The 22591-nt window shown below is 38.2% G+C and overlaps 1 protein-coding gene across 4 annotated transcripts in view; it reads left to right on the top strand.

Annotated features, from left to right (window-relative positions):
- RASSF8 (Ras association domain family member 8) overlaps positions 1-22591 on the top strand; it is a 126628-nt gene that overhangs the window by 36453 nt on the left and 67584 nt on the right. Inside the window, exons 1-2 of one of the 4 annotated variants that reach the window (XM_082419838.1) lie at positions 12580-12603; positions 15624-15707. The exons of 1 other annotated variant lie outside the window; for it this stretch is intronic. The gene's annotated coding sequence lies outside the window, so the exon portion shown is untranslated. Of the gene's footprint in view, positions 1-4951; positions 5049-12579; positions 12604-15623; positions 15708-15757; positions 15777-22591 lie in introns of those variants that run through there. 2 more of the 4 variants (XM_082419839.1, XM_082419840.1) reach the window with 2 other exon arrangements.

The raw sequence follows: 22591 nt of genomic DNA, 5'->3' as shown, positions 1-22591 counted from the left end.
CTACTGGCTCTACAAGTTAACTCTGCTCATGTGGGAGGAGAATACACAAGGATATGAAGACCAGGAGGGGATATTTGGGGGTTATCTGGGAGGCTGGCTACCAAAGTAGGAGAATGTCTGATCCTTACACATATTTAGAGGTGTCCAGTGGATGTTTAAATAACCTTAATTTTAACTTTAACAAAAATAATATAATTATTGGAATGTAGAGGTTTCCAATTTTTATCCCTTTTTTCCCAAATTGCACATGTTGGTATAAGTTGATTATTGGTCCATTTCAATTGCTTATATAATAAATACCTATTTTTCAGAGATGTAGTCATAGAATTATATCTAGGTAAAAGAAATCGTTTAGCTAGGCAGGGCTTTCACTGATGATAAGCTCAGCACCTCTCAACAACCCATTACCATTCTGTAAAACCCTCTGAATTCATCAAGCCCTCAGTTGACATTTACTGAGCACCTCTGATGTGCTAGGCAGTATCAGTGCAAAAGGTCTCTGCCCTCAAGCAGAGCCAACAGTTTGTTATAATCTGTGCTGAATATTACAGTAGGGATACATAGTGGAGATGGTGAGGTCGGTTGTTGAAGGTCATGGGCTCTGAAGTCGGTTTGCCTGAGTTCAGCTCCTGGCTCCCCTACTTATTAGCTGTATGACCTTGGACCAGTTATTGAACCCTTCTGTCGAGTTTTCTCTCCTAGTCTTCCCTTCTTACAGCCTGCCCGCCTCATCAGACTGTGAGGATTTAGGAAGCAGTGCCAGTGAGTAGTGTTAGCCAGCCACTTGGGAGTGCCTGGAATGATCAGTTTGGATGGGGGAAGGTTCCAGGCGCTGGGAGACTTTTGGGTAGTCTCTTGGAGGGTGAGTTGGTGGGGCCTCGGCACGGGACACCAGCATGAAGGAGGAGGGCTAGAGGCCGAGAGGCTGAGCCCTGGGTGAGGCTGGGCATGTCATGTGGTGGCTTCGGGAGGGTGTCTGGAAATGAGCTAGCGGCATCCTCTGCGAGGACGCAGAGAGGCTCGTGTAGAGCACCGGGACGTGGTCCACTCTCTGAGAGCACCCCAGTTTAAATCTCAGCTTTCTTACCCCTCTGTGAGTACTCTCACAGTTGCCAGATCTTATGTCTGTATTTGCAGTGAGGAAAATATTGTCACTACAGTTACGGGCCAAACAAAAGAAGTTTGAACTTCTTTGGTGGAGGCTTTTAAAAACAGTAGAATGATAGGATTTGCTCTTTTCTTGTTTGCTTTTTAAAAGTGGTCTGGCTGAAGGGTGGACGATGGGTCGAATAGTTAGGATGGTTGCAGTAATTGGTGGGGAGACGACTGAGACCTCACTGGGGACCAGAGAGGTGAGGAGCGGTCTATCAGAGCTGAGTGCTGAGGACTGAGGCCTTCCTGTCCGGTTTGGCATTTCCCACCTTCCCAGGCCACCGGCAGGACTGGGACACGTGCCATCCTATCCTAAAGAGCCTCGACTCATCCAGAATTTTACAGTTACAAAGATCTGAAAAGGAGAGATTTTAATGTCAGCATATATGTAAGTTAGTGTCATTTTGAACTATATATGAGGGAATAAGCACCGTAATCATCTTGGCCTTTAAATGTCTGGCTCTAGTAGTGATAACGTTATTTTATGGACAAAAGAAGATAACGATTATGTCAATTCCAGAAACTACTTTTCAGGTGCCCACTTCCCATTTCCAAAAAACTTTCTTGAAAACAAAATTAAAAAGAGTGGTGAGGCTTTAAAGAAGAAAAGATGGGTAGGAAAAGAAATTTTGAATTCAATAAATAAGAATCCCTTTGCCAACCAAACTGGATTCCAGATAGCTTCTAGGCCCGAGGTGGGAATCAGCGTGGTTGCTCTATTTCGCCTCTTCTCACATGGTTCTGAATTCGTCACCCAGTCCTCTCTCCCAGCAGAGTTGACCCTTCCTCACGTTTTGGATGATATAATGGTCCGTGGACAGGCTCTTTTACCAAAGGTGCATCAGCTTCAAATGTGTGTCTTCTAGCTTCCTTAGGAGGTAGGTCTAGTTGAAGCCAGATGGCTCTAACCCATCTGATAGAAGAGGATGAAACAGGAATTCTATGGTATCTAGTTGGCTTAAAGCCTATTCATTTTCATTCGAAAAATATTTTAATGTGACTGCTCCTCTCTCTCTTTTAAAACTTGGAAGCATGCACTAATGCACTTTTGCACTTGCAGCTATAACACCATGGAAAAAGTAATCTGGAAACGAATGGCATTTTTATAACAACTATTAACTTATATGAAGTACTTGTCTAGTAACCAGATTTGGAAACAGTGTCTCCATCCAGGGCTGTAGAAACTGAGCAGGGAGAACCCGGCTCTGGAAGGGAAAACTTTGGACTGACTTCCTGCTTCCTCAGTTGTGTTTGAAATGTATATATGTATATATTTTTCTTTCTTTTTTTTTTTCCGAAACAGCACATCAAAAATTTTTGTTACAATTCAACATGCTGTTCTAACAGTGCTGTGGCCAAGTCACCCAACGTTTTCTTCACTTTCGTTCCACACAAGTTAATTTGTTTCACAAAGTGGAACTAAAGTATATTCAAGTCATTCAAATGCAAGCTACATAGATTCCGTATAAGTTACTGTATTAAGGTAGAAAAGAGATGCAAGAAAAAAGGACATCACAGAATTTATAGGTTATCAAAATATTGGTGCACAGTCTTTCCCAAGCTGCTTCATAATGATCCTAAAATTACCAGCAAGAAAAAATAGTACAAGAATAAGGTTTATGGCTCCTTCAACTCTGTGTCTGTCATAATAATTACTGTAATACTTATTGTTGTAATAATTCTCATAATTATCCTCAGAGGGCTTCCCTGGTGGCACAGTGGTTAAGAACCCGCCTGCCAATGCAGGGGCCATGGGTTTGAGCCCTGGTCCAGGAAGATCCCACATACCACGGAGCAGCTAAGCCCGTGCACCACAACTGCTGAGCTTGCGCTCTACAACCCACAAGCCACAACTACTGAGCCCGTGCGCCACAACTACTGAAGCCCGCGTGCCTAGAGCCCATGCTCCGCAACAAGAGAAGCCACTGCAATGAGAAGCCCGCGCACCACAACGAAGAGTAGCCCCCTGCTCGCCGCAACTAGAGAAAGCCCGCGCGCAGCAACGAAGACCCAATGCAACCAAAAATAATTAATTAATTAATTAATTAAAAAAAAATTATCCTCAGAAGGATCTCTACGAAACCGGCAAAAACGACAGCTACATCTAAATCTTTGCTCTCTTGATCGAGTCTCAGTGTCATTCTGCTGTGGTTCTCTTTGAGAGTCAGACCAAGGTACTCCTTTGCCATAGCGTTTTTTAATAGATTGGATCAGCCCCTCCGTCTTATCTCTCCGATCAGTTAACTCGGTCCTCACCCCTCTCCTATAGCGTATGTTTTCACCAAGTAACCGCCCAGTTGGTTGAGGTAGACATTCTGGTAGAATGAATGACAATTTGGTACTAGGGTTGAGCGTCGAGTTACAGAGGTTCTTTATTAACACTTCAGACATAGGTTAAGAGGCAACTGGAATTGCCTGGGAGTTTTCATCAATGGACATTCGAGGAGACTCCAGGATCCAGGTTGGGTTAACCTCAGATGAATCCATTGGGAGTCTTGTCACAGCTTGAAGCTCCTCCTAGACCTTTGGGTTCCAGTGGAAGGTGATGCTTTAGACTCAAATTGCTACAAAGTAGCCTGGAAGAACTATAGAGTTAAGAAAGAGGGAGAAAAATCCAAGCTGACACACCATGGTGAGAGAAGAATCCAACCAATGTATATATTTTCTGATAGCTTGCATCAGATTTGGGGTCCACCAGTTCTTTCTCCTTACACTATTTTTTTTTTAATATTTATTTATTTGATTGTGCCGGGTCTTAGTTGTGGCTCGCAGGCTCCTTAGTTGTGGCATGTGGACTCTTAGTTGTGGCATGCATGTGGGATCTAGTTCCCTGACCGGGGATCGAACCCAGGCCCCCTGCATTGGGAACATGGAGTCTTAACCACTGCGCCACCAGGGAAATCCCTTTACACTATTTCTAATTTGATATTTCATATTATTTCATAGCTAAGAACTTAAGGATTGTTAACTTTTGGGGGTGGTATTTCCTATTCATAATAAAAGTAGTTCAGTGTCTTGGTATATTAAAAATATATGGTTAATGGAAGATGGTCTTGTTACTGAAGTAAACCTTTCTATAAATAAATGCAGAAACATCTGCATTAAGGGCATAGTCTGAATGTGGCAGACATAAGAATTGCGTCAATTCCTGTCTTGTGGCCAAGATTTCTTTCTTCGGCTTTCTTTATAACTAATGTCATGGCAGAGTTTCACATTCTCACAGTATCACGCAATAGAATGGTCAAAAGAACTGGTGCCAAGTTACCCTCTTTCTTAGGTTAGCCAATGGTTGTCAGTTGTACTCACCAAGGAAGAATGAGGCATGTTTTTGTTTTTGTTTTTGCTTTTTAAGACTGAAAACCTGAGTTCTCTTCAACTTCAACTTCATTTGTAGGCCCTGGCTTTAGGCAATTTTCCAAATGTCTAACTGCTAAACTGCTTTCAAGAAATTATTGTGGTATTGCAGGGAACTTTGGTCAGGAGAAAAAGAAGGCACAAAGTCTTTCCTAGAACACCATGGGCCCATCAAATGACCTTTTAAAGAAACAACTGAAATTCCTTTTTCAAAGGCACAAAAATACTAATTCAAACCAAACCAAACAAATCTACCCCACAAGTACTGCAATTCAAATGACTAGCGGAGAGGGCCCAAGAGGGGAGGAAAAATTCTGTTTGGAAAAACCATTTGAAGCTAAAAGCTTGTGTATTTTGCTCTTTGATTAGAAGTTAAAATGGGGTGATTTAGCATTTCTAAGATAAAAATTAGCCAGGACTGTAAGGACACTGTGTACCTTTTCAGGTGCCTGTGTAGCTCCTCCTAGAATACCTGTCTGGTGCTCTACCCTTCCTCAAGACTACCTCACACTGCTCCCACCTGGGCACTCCAGCACGGCAAGGTGAGTCTGAAAATTTGTACTCCTTCCATACATCCTAGAAGAGTATCATTTACAGTGGCTTTTTTAAGAAAACTTTTCAAAGTCTTGGGAGACTTTCAGAGATTGTGTTCACTGGTGAATCATCATTTGTAAACCCTTTATTTAAATAAGTACAAAGTGTAGTTAGCAATAGTTGCCACTGTGTTACAAATTCGAGATTCAAATTTGGGGTCTGAGGCAAAATTTTGCAAACTGGTGTTTTCACCAGTCTTGGGCTTCCTGAGCACTGTTCTACTAATGCTTTAAATCAGCAGCCTCTTTTAAAACAGTGGAGTATTTCTAACAGTGAAAGGTTAGAAGGTCTTGGTAGGTCTGAAATATATCCTGTAGTTTGAGCTTCCGTCTCTGTAACAGTGTCAATAATTGGCTTCATTAAATAAAGGGGGCACAAAATCCCTTGAGGTGGGAATATACAACTAAATTATTCTCCACTTGCTTTTTGTATGCTTGATGTGTATAGTCTCTTGTCTCTTGAACATTAAAGTGACTTATTGGTCTCAGGAGGGGAAATAATTTGACCTTGTTTGCAGTAAGTGAATGACTTATGAATAAACTGTTCACATTTTACAGGTGAATAAACTCTTTAAGGGCACCAACCACTGTGCTGTCACATAAATTCCTTAGTCCCTCACTTGCAAAAGTTATGTGCTTGCATTTTTGCCCAGATGATGAATTTTGAAGGTCTCACATAAATTAATTTCCCCTTAGAGGCTTCTAGTAATTGCTAGACTCTGTGGAAGGAGCAGATTCCTAAAAACACAAGTTCATATCCTCACTGGTTCAGTTCTCCTGTGGACTCTGCTACATTGCTCGGGCATTAGGGAAAACCATGACTAAAAGTCTCCAAGTGTTGAGAATAAAAGATAGTCTGATTCTAATAAGGTGATTTCATTACATCCATGTGAGAGCTGAAAACTCCTAGTTGAGCCCTGCTATTTGTAATACGGTCGAAAGAAGAAAAGCATAAGGAAAAAATGTATTATGTAGCTCCATTGACCAAAGTTCTCTCCATGATTGGATAGTCACTTAAATTTTAGTTTTAGCTTCCATTATTGATGAAGCTGTTCTGCAGATCTTTCTTTTACACATTAATCATTTTCTGTATAGGAGGCATTATATGTAAGTTACACCAAGAAGGAACTGTGTTTCAGCTTTAAGTGTAGGGATTGTGTACATTTGGATTTGAACACTTCAGTTATTTTGTCTCTCTTGGAACACTAGTACTTATTTACTAATACAGGTAGGAGAGAGAGAGATGAGTTGCTTGGAGTTTACTGCTGAGGAGTTTTCATTTTTTGCTGTTCTCAAATGCTCAGTAACAGTCTGATTCGTGACTTCAAGAGCAAAGAGACTCCTTTAGCGTTTAGCATACTGCTCTCTTTTTCTTTTTTAAATAAAGCTTTGTTTGAACTTACAGAACTTTTTTGCCTATGCTGGATACTGAGCCAGTTTACTCATACCAACAGGGAATATGAGTTCCCTAAGCCTTTCCAAAGGAAGCATGTAATTTTTAGTTATGTTAACTTTGGTGAGCAGCAAAACCAGCTTTGAAATTCTTAGTATTGCTACATTGTAAAACTACCTTTATTTTTTTTTTTAAGGAGCTACTTTAAATTTTTACTGTCTTAAAATCAGAATATCTGTACTAAATCACATTTCTCCATAGTGATGCAATTATTCCCAAGCCATTATTCTCTTAGAGAATGAGGATAGAGAATAATTCGCACTGTTATTTATCACAAGGCATTTTTGTTAGGTTTATAAAATTGAAGCTGTGTGAGAGTATAAAATTGAAGCTGTGTGAGAGCAAACCATAAAGCCCATGTTTTGTGTAAAAGACAGATTAGGTAAAACAAGTTTAAATTTTACAGATTGCTTATTTGTTTCTCTTTCTGTCATAAATAGGACTGCAGTATTCTCCCACCCTCCTTTTCTGGTACTTTCCTGTAAAAAGCATTAGTGAGGGGAAAATAATGGTAAACAAGGCTTAGTTCTATAATCTTCTTTGAAAACTGCCTTGCAAGTGATTTCCCATAGTTTCTGTAATGAAGCATATGGTGGTAATACACCCTGTGCCTCTGGTAATGGGGAGTAGTTTCAGAGTACTCTCAACATTTTATATTTTAAGCTTTGTATGTGTATTTTCAGGTTAGGTTTTCTGTCCCGTGTAGATTTAATGGAATTTATTTTTATATGCTTGTTCTTGGTTTTAAGGGTTTAGATGGGGGCATTTCTGAATAAAACTTGTGAAGAGATGTTTATTGTTGTTATAACTAATCCATGCATACAGATATTAGGAGGCTTGAAATGGCCTTGTGGAGAAAACAACTTGATAGAAGGGGGGATATTTTCTGTAATTTAAGTTGTCATAGTAACCTGCATCAAGACATGTACTTGGAATCCAGGCCTGAAGAATTTCAGTGACAATAAACATTCCAGTTGCATTCATCATCTTTTTTTTTCCTCTCTAAGAAAGAAGCCATCTATTGTGACCTAATTATTTCATTTCTGTTTTTAGAAAATGGGTAGCAGTTTGCATTTTTTAGCACTTTGAAACTTCCCTGGTAGAGTAAAAATGAAAAATTTAGCTGTTTATATTGGAAGCTGATATATTTTTCTGATAATGTATCTCAAACTATTTCAGATGGTAAGACAGATTCAGTATAATGGTTACTTAATGAAATATGAAAGAAACAGGATTTGATGAGGACTTGAAGAGATTGCCACAAACATTTATTAACATGCAAGTCTTAATATTAACAGTATTAGAATCTGGTTTTCATGGAGCTCTGATCTGGGAATGTTATGAATTTCCTAATACCAAATTGTTAATATTTTATTTTATGGCATCTTGTACTGTAGTCTTAATAAGCATGAATGTATTTTAATAAAAAGGATGAAGTATCATTTTTATTAGCAGAATAAGTTTACTTTGAGAAATTTGTATCCAGACATTATCTTTAGATCTGCTGTGTTTTACAAGGAACAGTACAATGTTATTTCTAAAGAGAAAACTTTTTAGGGTTTGCTTCTCTCTTGCCTTCTGCAAGATACTGATTGCTAACCAAGATTATTTGGAGTTAAAAATGTTCTCCTGAAGCAAGGAACATTAAGAGAAATAGTGAGTTAAGGATGTGTGCATCCATTCATTTTAGGAAACTTGGAAAATAAATTGGAAGTGTTTGTGGCTAGTCTAATTTTACAAATATATACAAAATTAGCAGTTATGGGATATAACTGTAGTTATCTGTAAATGAAAAGTAATAATACTTTTGTAGATCTTTTCCACATATGTTTGAGAAACTTAATCAAATGGATGATTTTTTTAAAAACATAAATCAATAAAATTTGAATTCTAAAATATAGAAAGGTAGATTTAGAAATCCTAGATAATTACTGTGAAAATGTGAAGGAAAATAAAATCACCCATTATCTCACAGTTTAGAGATATTTACTCTTTCTATTTTATGGGAAGTATCTATAATTTTATAAACAAAATCGGGATCCAGCTATTAATAGCCAAAATACTAATAATGGTGAAACACAAAAATTTTATCTCCTGTTAGAATTAGCAACATACCAGCTGTCATCACTACTATCTAAAATAGCTTTGAAATATCTAGTTAGTGTATTAAGAAAAGAAAAAGGAGTAAGAGAAAGAACTGTTGGAAAGGAGGATAACATTATTTGTAGATAATGAAAAAAAATCGCAAAGACGGTCAACTAAAAATAATAGAATGTAGTAAAGTTCCATTGTAAATAATGGAAATATCATGATCTACATAGTAATAATAACTAGTTCCAAAATGTGAGAAAGAAGGAGCCCATTCATAGTAGCAACAAAAAGTATGCTGAGGATTAAATTTTGTGAGAAATGCGAATGGTATTTAGGAAGAAAACCATTAAACTTTTCTCTCAGGGTGCAGAGACTCAGTATGGAAGACAATTCATTAATTATTTTGATCTCTTTATATTGACTTGTAAGTTTAATATAATCAAAATCTTAGCAGGAAATTTTCACAGGTCAGTGATTCTGAATTTCGTATTTATAAAATAAGAGCCAAAAATATTTATATAAAGATAGTAATTAAAATGGGGGATTGGGATTGACATATATACACTAATGTATAAAATGGATAACTAATAAGAACCTGCTGTATAAAAAAATAAATAAAATTCAAAAATTCAAAAAAAAAAAAGGATACCAAATAAAATAATCCCAAAGAAATCCACAGAAAGATGCATTACAGTCAAGTTATCAGAAGTCAAAGACAGAATTTTTTTATTGAAGTATAGTTGATTTAGAATATTATGTTTCAGATGTACAATATAGTGATTCATTTTTTTTATAGATTATACTCCATTTAAAGCTATTATAAAATATTGGCTATATTCTCCATCTGTAAAAAATAATAATAATAAAAATAATATGATGTTGATAAAGTAGACAAATACTTGAAACAGAATAGAAAGCCCAGACGAATGTTTTATTGATTAAAAATTATAAATATAAAAATGTAGTAATAAATATACTAGAAGAGAATGTTCATAAATATATGATTTTGGGTTTAGGGAAAGATAAACTAAAATACAGATGCAAAGATTTAAAAAGGAATGATTCATATATGTAATTACATTAAAAATAAAATAATTAAAATTTGCATATGTCAAATCACAAAAAGTATTCTATATATATGTATATATATATTATCATATATATAACTAGAGTTAATACCCATATGTAAAGAACTACTTCAGATCAATAAGAAAATAATCAACACCTAATTTAAAAAATTAGTTTGTAGCTCTGTTTTTAGTTTTTTAAGGAACCTCCATACTGTTCTCCATAGTGGCTGTACAAATTTACATTCCCACCAACAGTGTAGGAGGGTTCCCTTTTCTCCACACCCTCTCCAGCATTTACTGTTTGTAGACTTTTTGATGATGGCCATTCTGACTCATGTGAAGTGATATCTCACTGTAGTTTTCATTTGCATTTCCCTAATAATTAGCGATGTTGAGCATCTTTTCCTGTGCCTCGTGGCCATTTGTATGTCTTCTTTGGAGTCTGGGATTGACATGTGTACACTGCTATATTTAAAATAGGTAACCAACAAGGACCTGCTGTATAGTACAGGGAACTCTGCTCAGTATTCTGTAATAACCTAAATGGAAAAAGAATTTGAAAAATTACAGATATATGTATATGTATAACTGAATCATTTTGCTGTACACCTGCTACTAACACAACATTGCTAATCAACTATACTCCAGTATAAAAGAAAAAGAAAAAGAAAAATTAGTTAGTAGTTCCTAGTAGTTTAAAAAAGAATACAAACAGACGTAGATCTAAAGATATGTTTAATTTTAATATCATATTTAGTATATCACATTATTAAAGATTAAAAAAACATGTACATGACATATATATGAGTGACCTGTACATAAAATGTAACATAAGCAGACATATGTAATTCGTAACGTTGGCAGTGGGAGAAGTAAGAAAGATCAAAATGCTCATATAATGCACCTAGAAGGTAGACTAGTACTCTGTAGCCAATAATGGAATCTGTCTATCTGTCTACCTACTTCTTTATCTGTAGATAGTTTTTTTTTTTTACCATTTAATGAATGGAAAAATGATAGTAATCTAAAAAGTGACAGCATAAAGATGTAATATAAATTATAATCTTGTATTTTTTAACTGTATTTATGCAGAAAATAAACAAGGAGGTAATATACAAAAGTATTGATGATTATCTCCAAGTGGGTAGAATTATAGGAAAATAATAATTATTATTAATATTACATTATTATTACAGATTCTCTAAAACAAATGTATTTGTATTCAGAAATTTGAAAGTAGATTTTTTTTAAAAAAATCTAAGATTGACCAAATGTCTAAGATTTCCTCATATGCCTTATTGAAAAAAAAATTACCATAAAGATATATTTATTGAGATGGACTATACACAGAATCAAGTAATGAATCAAGATCGTCAGTCTCTGGGCAGGGTTGAACAGACTGCATTCCCAGGCTGCCATTCATATTAGACTGTGGTATATACCTGTGTATTGGGATCGTGTTACCTGGAAGGGTGGGGTCCAGCATCTCTGGGAATGATAAAGAGCAGTGTGTCCCTAGGTTTAAATCTTAGCCCTTTCCCTGTGCCTGTTACATCAAGTGTCACAGCAGCTTAAATGTTCAAATATTGATTGCCAGTGACATTGAATCAAAGTTAAAGTCATTATAGATTAAATGAGAGAATTAGGACATTTATTTTAATTCCATAGATATTTTGATTTATTATTTATCTCTGCTCCACTTCCCCATTGACTCCACTGTTTTGTTTACAATGATTATATCTGGGCAGGAAATTTAAGGAATTTTTAGGAAATAACCAGTCTCCCTTCTATCCCGTCTCCGCTTTCAGAGATACTGTGCCTCTCAAGTCTTAAGTATTATTTTGTTTAATTTACTTGTGCTGTTTTTCCTGAATATGGCTCTTAATGGTGACCTTGTTTTTTTCAGTAATGCTAATGGATTTGTGGGCACCACAGCCCCTTTGTGACTAAGGATTAACGTCTGTATTTAAAACGATTACTAACTTAAAGTAATCCAGTAAGTTTAAAATGTATAGAAAGGTATAAAATGCAAAATAAGGTTACCTCCTTTCATTTTTCAGCCTTCAATCAAAGGTAACCATTGTTAACAGTTTCTTGGGTATCTTCATGTACAAAGAACATGTATTTATGTTTTTTTAAATTTATAGCTCTGTGTGTGTGTGTGTGTGTGTGTGTGTGTGTGTGTGTTACACAAGATTCTTTGCAGGTTGACTCCTTTAATTGCCAGAATAATCTTAAAGGCAGATATGATTATCAGATTACACGTTGAATTGGTCAGAGTTCAGTGAATATTTATTGCTGCTTTGCATTCTTCCATGTGTCTGAGTTTGTAAACATGAGGTTAGTATGTAATTACGTGAGACTGTGATCGCATCTCCTCCTGATTGCACCGGTGACTATCATTTTAGTAGAGTCATTCTCTATGACCTGGTTTCTGTCCCAGTAAATTGAGACAGTGCCTACATCTCCCTGAATGCAATAGGGAGAATATACAAAATCATTTTTTGTTTTTAAGATCTACTAAGGTAGTAATAATGTTATAACCCTCTTTCTAATTTTGCAAAGGCAGTTTCTTTTATCTAAAGTGGACTTCGTGAAAGTTATAGAGGAGGATGGAGTTCATGGTTTCTGCTTTTAAGGAACATATAGTCTCACCAAGTAAAAAAGGTTCACATCAGATGGGAAAAACAAAGTTTTTACTGCCAAGTAATACCATGTTATATCAACAGCTGAACTTATACACTCCGTCTCTTTCACTCCTCCGCTCTTTCGCATTTCAGCTGGAGTGCACTTGCTTCTTAGAAATTTAGGGAAACTTATCCTGAACCTCCAGTTTCAAAACTTACGAAAATCTCCCCGTGATCTTGCTCGGTCTAGAGTCCTGTGTCAAGTGAGTATCCCTTCATCTGTCTGACTTGCCTCTGTGTGTGGTCTTCACTTCTGCCCAGTGTTAAACCTGCTTCTTTTAAAAGTGGTTTCTATTTCAAACACACACACACAACCCCACTTAGTGGTTCCACTAAAGACCAAAGAGTTAGAGGAAAGAGACTCACTGTGCAAGAAAGGTACCCTTGGTAGTCTTCCTGGCCCCTCACTTCATCCTTATCCCTTCCTTCCAGGATATCCCAAAGAGCTGTGTCTGTAGTTTCAGAAATTGCCACATATCATCAGGATTCATCAATCTGGGTACCAGTCAGCTTAACCCATTGTTAACTGTGTGACCTTGAATTCTCTAAACTGCAGTTTTCTCACTTGAATGTTGGGTAAGAGTAAATTATATACGTAAAGGACTTTGTATGTAAAAAATTCAATGAATGATAGCTGTCATCATTTTTATTAAAATAGTGCCATTTTTCCCAAATGCTTCAGTCTTGTTTCAGACATAGGCTAGATATATTTTTATGTAAGTAGACTTTCACTCTTTTATACTTAAGGAGACTATATAATTGTTCAGACCAGACACTTTGGAGAGTGAAACATGGTACTGTTGGTAATTATGCTGTGATAACAATGTAAACCATTGCTGTTCCAGGCAAACCCGGATGAGTGGTCACCCTGGGTATACCTATATCCCTAGTGCCTGATTTGTGGTGCAGGCTCAGAGGACTCGGGCCATTGTCCATTGAGTGAGAGGGGGGACATGGGACAAGTAAGGTCACATTTATCTTTCTGAGCTTATCAGAAGTCATTAAATCATTAAATTGAGGTTAACAATAACTATCTCACAGGGTGGCTGTAAAGATTAAATGAAATTGTGATCTCATAAAGCATGGAGTACATCCGGAAATTGGATACCTGTTAAATCCCCTCGCCATCTGTGCAAATTACCTTAGTGGCACTGATGGATAAGTTTTGTGTATAGATGTTTCTGCTGCGTTATGCACTTACCTCTCATACTTCCTTTCTGTTTCTTTTGACCGGACATTGTAGGTGGCAATCATAACTGACTGCACACATGGTTCCACAGTTTACAGCGGAGGTTTAGTCTATATTGTTTCAATTAAGCACTTTTTGACATTGAAAGGCATGAATTGCGCGGTGTTCAGTAACCACACCTACTTTCTCTGTGGTGTGCTTTTTTTTCTTTTGTGCTTCCTATTTTTTGGATGAATCATAATCTAAATAGGGGAATTTTTTTTTGGTAAATATCTGTTAAGCATGAATGTTTATATGCATTTAATAGACGTTGTGTGAATCAAAAGCACTTGTTTTGGACATCAATTGTAGAGATGTATTTCTTCTTTTGGGAAAAAATCTGTTAGCTCAACCTTGAAAACTGATAGAATATACATAATATATGTACCAAATTTGATTTTCTTATACTAATTTATAAATAACACAAATCTGGGGACTTTCCTGGTGGTCAGTGGTTAAGAATCCGCCTGCCAATGCAGGGGACGAGGGTTCGATCCCTGGCTGGGGAGCTAAGATCCCACATGCCGCGGGGCAACTAAGCCCGCATGCCGCAACTACTGAGCCGGAGCGCACTGGAGCCCGCCCACCACAACTAGAGAGAAGCCCAGGAGCTTCAGCGAAAGATCCCATGTGCCACAACTAAGACCGACGCAGCCAAATAAATAAATAATCAATATGCAATAAAAATAAAAATAACACAAATCTGGAGGAAGTCGTAGACCTTAAGGTTTGGATCTTTTGCAGAAGGATAAGAGCCTTTCACCGTAATTTTCCATAGCTGTTCATTTCATTAGCAATTCTTTTCGACATGGTACTGCCCAGTCTTTTGGCTTACAGAGTCTACTGGGGGATAGACAGGTGGTGAATGGTTATGGTCATGTTATAAATTACACAACAGTGGAATGAAGGAGGTGCTATGGGAGCACATGGGGAAGTACTGTAACTGCAGAGGTTAAGGAGAGATGCTTGTGGAGATCATTTGAGCTGAGTATTTAAAAGTGAGTAGGTCTTTAGGGAGGCAGCAGAAGGCCTTCTAAAATAGCCTGGGAAATAGCATATGCAAAATCTAGAAAGGCACATAAGGAGCATGATGTGTTTGGGGATAAACAAGTACATCTTGGTGTGAATATGAATATGGATGGGAAGGAGATGGCTGATTTTAAAAAATAGATTCATATTCTAGTTTGATAGAAACAAGCTTTTCCTTTAGGGGCTCTGGGCTTTATGGTAGTTTAAAGGATCAAAATTATTTATAAGTAAACAAAGTTCTAGTCGGAGGATAAGTAGAAATATTGATGGTTTGGAGTAACCTAAACTTCAGATATCTCTGTAAGGAGAAAATTTATTCACACTTTTTATTCTTGATAATTTCTTTATAGTCTCAAGAAATTAAATATTTAACATATCTTTATTCTTCAAAAGGATATTGCTACTTTAAAATATTCTCACTTTAAAAAATAAGTATAAATAGATAACATTCAAAGCTATATATACTGTTTCCAGGCCATTGATTTAATGTTCCTTTCACTTTAACATTTTCTCCTGTTAGCTGCTCCAGCCACTGGACAATTTTACTGTGCAGATTCTTTGCAAATTTTGCCTTGTCAGAATGGGAATTGTGTGACGGATGAAATGATTAAAGATTGTACTTTTTTGATACAACAAATAATAATGCTTTCAGAAAAACAGGCTGGTATTAACTGCCATTTCTATTCCATTTTGCTTTCAAGGATCATTTGAATGTATACTCTCTATCTTTTCATTATATCAAAAAGCAGAAATATAAATAGTGATTTTTACTATTAACCAAGTAGTAATTTCTTATAGTAGTGTTATATTTATATCCTCATGTGAAAAGCAAAATGATGTCATATGGGTGACTTTACCTTAGTTCTGGCACCATCTTGCCGGCGTCATTTTGTATTTTCCCTGTGAGGCACCATGGCATCTTGCAAGTATATACATAAAATCTTAATGTTATTTTTTACTTGGAAGGTACTTTGAAGATTCAGATTTGAGGTTGAAGAAAGGAAGACGCATTTGGGGACTGATCTGCTGCCTCTAGACTTCTTCTCTAGGGTAAAAATTCACTGTTCTTCTCTGTGGTCTCAGTGCTGCCTAGCCGGTAGATAAAGATCTGTCAAATAGGTAAATACATCTCTTTGTTTGCAGAGCCTGAATTACAACCCAGATCATTTGATTCCCGATCAGTCCAGTGTTCTTCCCTGCACACTGGTACTTCCCCATACTGCAAAATGGATTTACATAGTAGCAAATTCCCAAGGTTTCAAGTTATGTGTCATGTGTAGTTGCCAGCTATTACAATTCCACCGCCATCTCACAAGAAAGCCAAGCTCACCAACATGTTAGGACAAGGGGACTATCTGGGCTAAGAACCGATGGATATACTAGGATATTCTTGAATAAATTTTACTCCCTTGCTCAAGATGGATGGCACTTTGTGCTTTTCAGCATGTTGCTCACACTTCTTTTGATCAAACTATGAATCAGCAGATGCTATAGGATTGTAGGCTTTATGTCTAGAGTAGTGTGTCTAAGCAGGAGAGGTTCCTCTACCAAGAGTGTTTGGGACATTTGCGATGCCATTTGTGAGGACATTCAATCACTGGTTGCTACAGTGATGGAAGAGGTACTACCAGCAGTTAGTGAATGGGTGACAGAGAGGCCAGCCATCCTATCATGCACAGGTCAGTCCCACACAAAAACTTAAAAATGGCCCACTGTGCTTTACCAGTGAAAATCCACAACTGGACATAACTTTTTACACACATACACAAAGCACTTTTGCATTGTCTTAAAATACAATTAGTTTTCCAGGAACGAAACTATTATGTAAATTAAGGGAAAACATACTTAATGCAGAACTTGAAAAAGAGTTGTCCCCTGACTTAAAAAACTGTGTCCTAGACAGCAGTGCCCCTTGTAGTACTCGAGTTTCCAATCACCGTACCTGTTAGCGGCCTGCACTTACAACTGTTGCAGTCACGATATAGGTGTGAGTATCATCCCTCAGTACTGGTAGGGGGTTGGTTCTAGGACACACCTCATATACCAAAATTTGAGGATGTTGAAGTCCCATAGTTGGCCCTCTGTATCCGTAGTTCTGCATCCACAGATTCAACCAGCCGTGGATCGTGTAGTACTGTAGTATTTATTGAAAAAAAATCTGCATATCAGTGGACCCACACAGTCAAACTCATGCTGTTCAAGGGTCAACTGTACTTCATTATGTCTTGTCATTTACGTATTTAAGTTCATGTCTCTGTTTGTTTTCTTTTATTTCTCTTCTTTCTGGCTTCTGTGTTGGGAATGGGAGATTCGGAGGTGGAGGAAGTGCGGGTGGAAGCGGTGAGACTCGTCAGGAGGCCAGTGGAGTAACTCAGGGGAGAGTATGGTAGGGTGGGTAGAGGTGGAGCCAGCAGGATTTCCTGACATATTGGATGATGGGTAGTGAGAGAGAGGAGTCAAGATTAACTGTAGGCCTTTTGGCCTAAGCACCTAAAAGGGTGCATCCTGGGTGGTTTGAACTGAGATGAAAGAGTGTGGGTGCAACAGATTAGGGAGGTAAGATCAAGAGTTCCTTTTGAGGCATGTTGAGTCCAAGTTGCCTACGGGACGTCCAAGTGCCAATGTCATGTTGGCATCTGAATGTGAGGCTGAGGTGAGCTAAAAATGTAAATGTGGGAATTGTCAAGTATATGGTATTTCAAGTTGTGGTAAGTTGAATGAGATCGCCCAGGGTGTGAATACAGATAGAAAGAGTAGAGGACCAAGGACAGATTTGGGACACTCAGACAGTAGGAAAGCGTAGAGAAGAGGAGGTTGAGAAGTGACACCAGTGAAGACAGAGAAAAACCAGGAGAGCACAGTGTCCTAGCAGCCAAAAGCAGAAAGTGTGTTGGGAGGAGGGGGGAGGGGGGTAAACTGACTCTGGATTTAGCACCATGAAGGTGATCGGTGACCTTGATGAAGGGGTTTGGTGGAGTATGGGGGCAAGAGCCTGACAGGAGCGAGCTCAGTAGAGTGGGAGGTAGGAAAATGAAAAGGGACAAGAAATGAAGGATACGTAGTGGGGAAAGTGGGATCAGAAGAAAGCTGTTTTTTGTTTTTTGTTGTTGCTGTTTTTAAGATGGTAAGGTTTATTCTCTGATCCAGTATAAAAATCAATGGACAGAGTGGTGATGTTGGAGCAGAGATGGGCGGGCCGGCACCCTGGTCCCCCACGGGGCTCTTGTGGCTGTAGCGCTCGTTTTCTAGGCAGCTGATTGCCGCAACCCTGGAAGAGCTAACTGATACCTAACAGATTTTGAGGCCCTGGGGCCAGAGGCTTTCTCACTCACTAGTGTTTCTTTTTTGTTTAGGAAAGTTGGTCAGCCACCAAACAAGAGCTTAGATTTTCGCCAGAAACTAAATTAGAAATTAGTGGAAAATTAGAAGGGAAGGTAGAACCAGTCACTTCTCCTTAGGCAGCGACCAGAGAGCAGCTAAAGTTTTTCCTTCCGGTCCACTGGGACCATCTTAACCGTTTAGACTTGCAGGCAGAATGGTGCAAGGTCTTTACAATAAGTAAAGTGAGGCACCTAGGAGGGCACAGAATGTAAGGAGGCACTCACTCTCAGCGTCGTGCAGGTAGTATTGGCACTTGACAATGATGCCTCCTTACATTTTGTGCCTTGCTTGCCACCCCTGAATTCCCCCAGCCCTGAGAATGGGCACTGTGATTTGTTTTAAAGGACAGTAGGAAAGCTCTTTGCCCTAATTATCTCTTCTCATACTACCAATTGGAGATGAAGTTAATGTGCTTTAGTTAGTTAGATATTCCTCTTCCCCCTTAATGTCTAGTCGACTTCAACCACTGGAACCAACATAAAGAGAACTTGATGAAGAAGAAAAGTGTTTCTGGGCTGCAAAATTCTATTGTTGGTGATGGCAGAGCAGGAGATAGTTGATTGGAGCCTTTGGATAGACAAGGGGCAACATAAGGGACTGTTGGGTCCCTACGAGGCCAGGGTACAGGGACTGGGAATACAAGGGAGACTGGTTAGAATCAATCCTGTTTATGAAGACTGGAATAGATTAGTCAGATATTTCCCAGATGAGCAATATTATTTTTGATACTGGTAGTTACTCTCCTAGGCCCTTGCTTCCTCCTTACGTCCAATCCCACAAGCATCTGAGTCAAATATATGTGATGACGTGATTAATTAACTAATAAATGGAGATGACCCATGAGCTTCTGTTTAAATCTAGTGTCTTTAAAGGTTTTGTTGTCATACGTGTAGCAATAGTAGGCCTTCAGGTGATGCTTTTTGAAACAAGTATAGAGTCTGCTTAATTGTTTATTTTATTAGATGGTAGAGTATATATTAATTCAGGGTTGCAGACTTCCTAGATTCAGGTCTTGGCTTTTCCCCTAATGAGGTGTGTGATCTTGGGCAAGTTTTATAACTTCCCTGTGGCATGGTTTCCTCTTCTAAAAAGTAGGGACAATAATAGTACCAGTCTCTTAAGATTATTATGAGAATTAAATAAATTGATACATTCAAAGCACTTAGCACTTGTTAATACTTTAACAAAAGCTGTCAGGCATTTAATATTTTAAAAGTGAGGAAACTCAATCTCCGCTTCTTCCCCAAATAGCATTATAACTGGCAATGAACGCTTGAGTGTTGGCTCTGTGAACTGTAGTTATTTAGCCTTTTTTCAATGTCTGTAAACAGCTTCTTGTATTTCTGAAGATGGAGGAATAGAAGACGTCTTCCCATCTGGCCTCATGTCTATATGTCACTCTTGACACCTAAACATAACTGTGCTCATATATTATTTTGTTATTTATTTATATCTTTACTAATCATGTGAGTGAGTTGGATTTTTAAAAATTGGTGGGGACTATGTTCAGTATCCAGATTTGTTTCTTCTTGGGCGTTCTTTATCCGTGATACTGCATTTCATGTGAGTTTGTCCATCTTCATGCTCTGTCCCTCCACCCACATTTATAGAATCAAATTAAAGGAAACTATCTCCAGAATTTAAAAAAAGGTGAGATTTCCGTGCAGTCAGTAGCGTGTTATCCACAGGGCCTGTGTTGGCATGGGCTCGCCCTCAGGGAGCTTGGCAGTTGTGCCCAGTAATGAGAGCAGACTTATTCTTGTGTGGTGTGCCCACGGCACTGCCCTCCCAGCTTCTCTCCTGTTCCCAGTAATCCAAGTCTGTTTCATAAACCCATGGTAAGATGTGGCTTCTCTAGCAGCAGTCACCTGGTGGGGCAGCATTTTAGTGTTCGTATAACACTTTAAAGTAGAAGAGTCTAGTTTGATGCTCACAGCAAACTAAAGAGGGAAATAGTCTTATCAGTATTCTGCAGGTGGAGAAATGAGCATCCATGAGGTTAAGGAAGTTCAGGGTTAAAAGGTTAAAATAAGCAGTGAACCCAGGTCTGCTGACTCTTTAAATCCTGTGTCCTTCCATTTTCATTGCTTTCCAATCAGATTCACTCAGGCTCAGTAAAATCATGTACTGTAATAAGACCTGGAGTAGTAGCCAACCCTATTAATTAGAAATCATCATCATGGAGTCAGAATTTCAAGCAATATTGTCATATTTGACACTGTTTTTAGCTGTTGAAAACTACTTTTTATAATAAAAGGATCTAGTTTCCTTTTAGTGATATTGTTCATTCTCCTGGTTATATATCATAAGCATTTTCTATCTAGCTTTAAATTTTTAAAGGTCTTTTTTTCATTTTATATATATATATATACTTTGTCGTTAAAGTAGATTTCATGTTGATTGAAGTCTGTTTTCTTTCACTGCCGCTGGTGTTGAGTAGGCCTAGATTAAGACTCTGAAATTCTTGGAAGAGTGTGATTACCAGTTCCTATCCCATACTTGGTAGGTAGGTGAGTGGTCCCAGGAAGAGTAAAAAGGTTCTATTTTTGTAACCACTATTTTCCTAAACCTCATTCTGAGTAAATGGCACATTTCTATATTGCGTGGACAGACCTCAGACCTGTAGCGTTGGTCTGGGGAGTATGAGAGGGTGGCCCTGGCCCTTCGTTGCTTCGTGGAGTTGTGTCCGTGTGCCCTGCGTGAGCTGCCGGTGCCTCTGCTCAGCAGATGCAGCCACAGCTGGCTGGAGCCGTAAATCCAGTGACTTGCTGACTGAGAGCTCACTCACCACAGCAGTGGATTTGGGCAGGGACCTGCCTTTCAAGATCACATTCAGTGATCAGTCACTAATGAGCCCTGAAAGACTCAAACTCCTGTAATATTACACATAGTAGCTATTTTAAAGTAATGACTGCATGCCAGGTTGTATTTAAGTCTTCATGTTCATTGTAACTTAGCTCTGACAAATTTAAGGATTATTATTCCCATGTTAGAGCCAAGGAAGCTAGTAATCTGTCTAAGGTCATACACCTAATATGTGGAGAGGTCAGGATTTGAACCCAGGGCTGTCTGACCACTAAAATGTGTTCTTAACCAACAGCTTCCATAGGAGGGATGGTGAAATATGTCATGTGTGTATGCTGCCTGTGTTCATAGCAGACATAATTAATTGATTGTGGTATGTGTTTGTGCTGAGCCTGATAATCCTTTTCAGCATTGCATCCTTGGCATCTGCAGTCCAACAGCCTTAGAAGGCAAGGTAAAACACATGTGCTCTCCTTAACTGCAAATGTGCCTGTATTAACTTTCTCCTAAATTCCAGTGGTGTGTTGAAATTGGGCTGATTTTGCTTTTGGGAAATAATAAATAAGGTAGATAATTGCTATATTTTATAGGAAGAGCAAACATGCAGTATTTTTCTATAGAAGTCTTGATTGAAGTGGAAAATTGAATTTAATACAGGTTAAATTCCATTTTAAATAACAAAATCATCTTCATGTCAAAAAAATGTAAGACAAGTTGATTACTGATTTATGTTTATTTGAAATTTTTCTCAAATGGATATTTGAAATAAAAGAGCAAATTTTGACAGTGTTCATGGAGTTTGTTATCATGAAATTAGATTTTTTTTTTTTTTTTTTACAATCAGCAAAAACTGGCTGTGGAGTCTTCATTAAATTTTAATCATCGATCAAAGTACTAATCCTTTAAGAATTGAATTTAATACTCTGTGTTTCAGTTAAAATTGTGGAAATTATTAGGATTACAGCTTTAGTTAGTTAGTCCTTTTTCCTTTCGACCTTACTACTACTTCAGTTGAAGATAGTGTTTTCTTTTTTAAATTCCACATATGGTCAGATAGACATTCCAATGTCTCTTCTGACCCCTTGATATAAAGAGGCTCCACCCACTGTGGGATTATTGAAGAGCATCTTTTTTTTTTTTTAATAAATTTATTTATTTTATTTATTTATTTTTGGCTGCGTTGGGTCTTTGTTGCTGTGCATGGGCTTTCTCTGGTTGCGGCGAGCAGGGGCTACTCTTCTTTGTGGTGCGTGGGCTTCTCATTGCGGTGGCTTCTCTTGTGGTGGAGCACGGGCTCTAGGCGTGCGGGCTTCAGTAGTTGTGGCACGAGGGCTCAGTAGTTGTGGCTCACGGGCTCTAGAGCGCATGCTCAGTAGTTGTGGCTCATTGGCTTAGTTGCCCCGTGGCATGTGAGATCTTCCCGGAGCAGGGCTCGAACCTGTGTCCCCTGCATTGGCAGGCGGTTTCTTAACCACTGCGCTACCAGGGAAACCCCTGAAGAGCATCTTGTCACAGGATTTTCAGGGTCAGAGTTTTTGAGCCAAAGACCAGTAATACCTACAATATTAAATTGTCATTCCTGTCTGCTGCTTGGTGTTCACATTTCTAGAAAATGCACTCTTCATTTTTCTCCTTTGAAATCTGAGACACAAAACTGAGAAATAGAAAATAATTTGTCAAAATATGTATTCATAGATAGGCCATTCTACCAGCAAAGAGATTACGGTGAGATTTTATCCAAATTCATG

The sequence above is a fragment of the Balaenoptera physalus genome (genome assembly GCF_965194825.1).
Source record: "Balaenoptera physalus genome assembly, chromosome: 13".
Classification (NCBI taxonomy): domain Eukaryota; kingdom Metazoa; phylum Chordata; class Mammalia; order Artiodactyla; family Balaenopteridae; genus Balaenoptera; species Balaenoptera physalus.
Note: the sequence above shows the minus strand (reverse complement) of the source record. Positions and strands in the feature narration are given on the sequence as shown.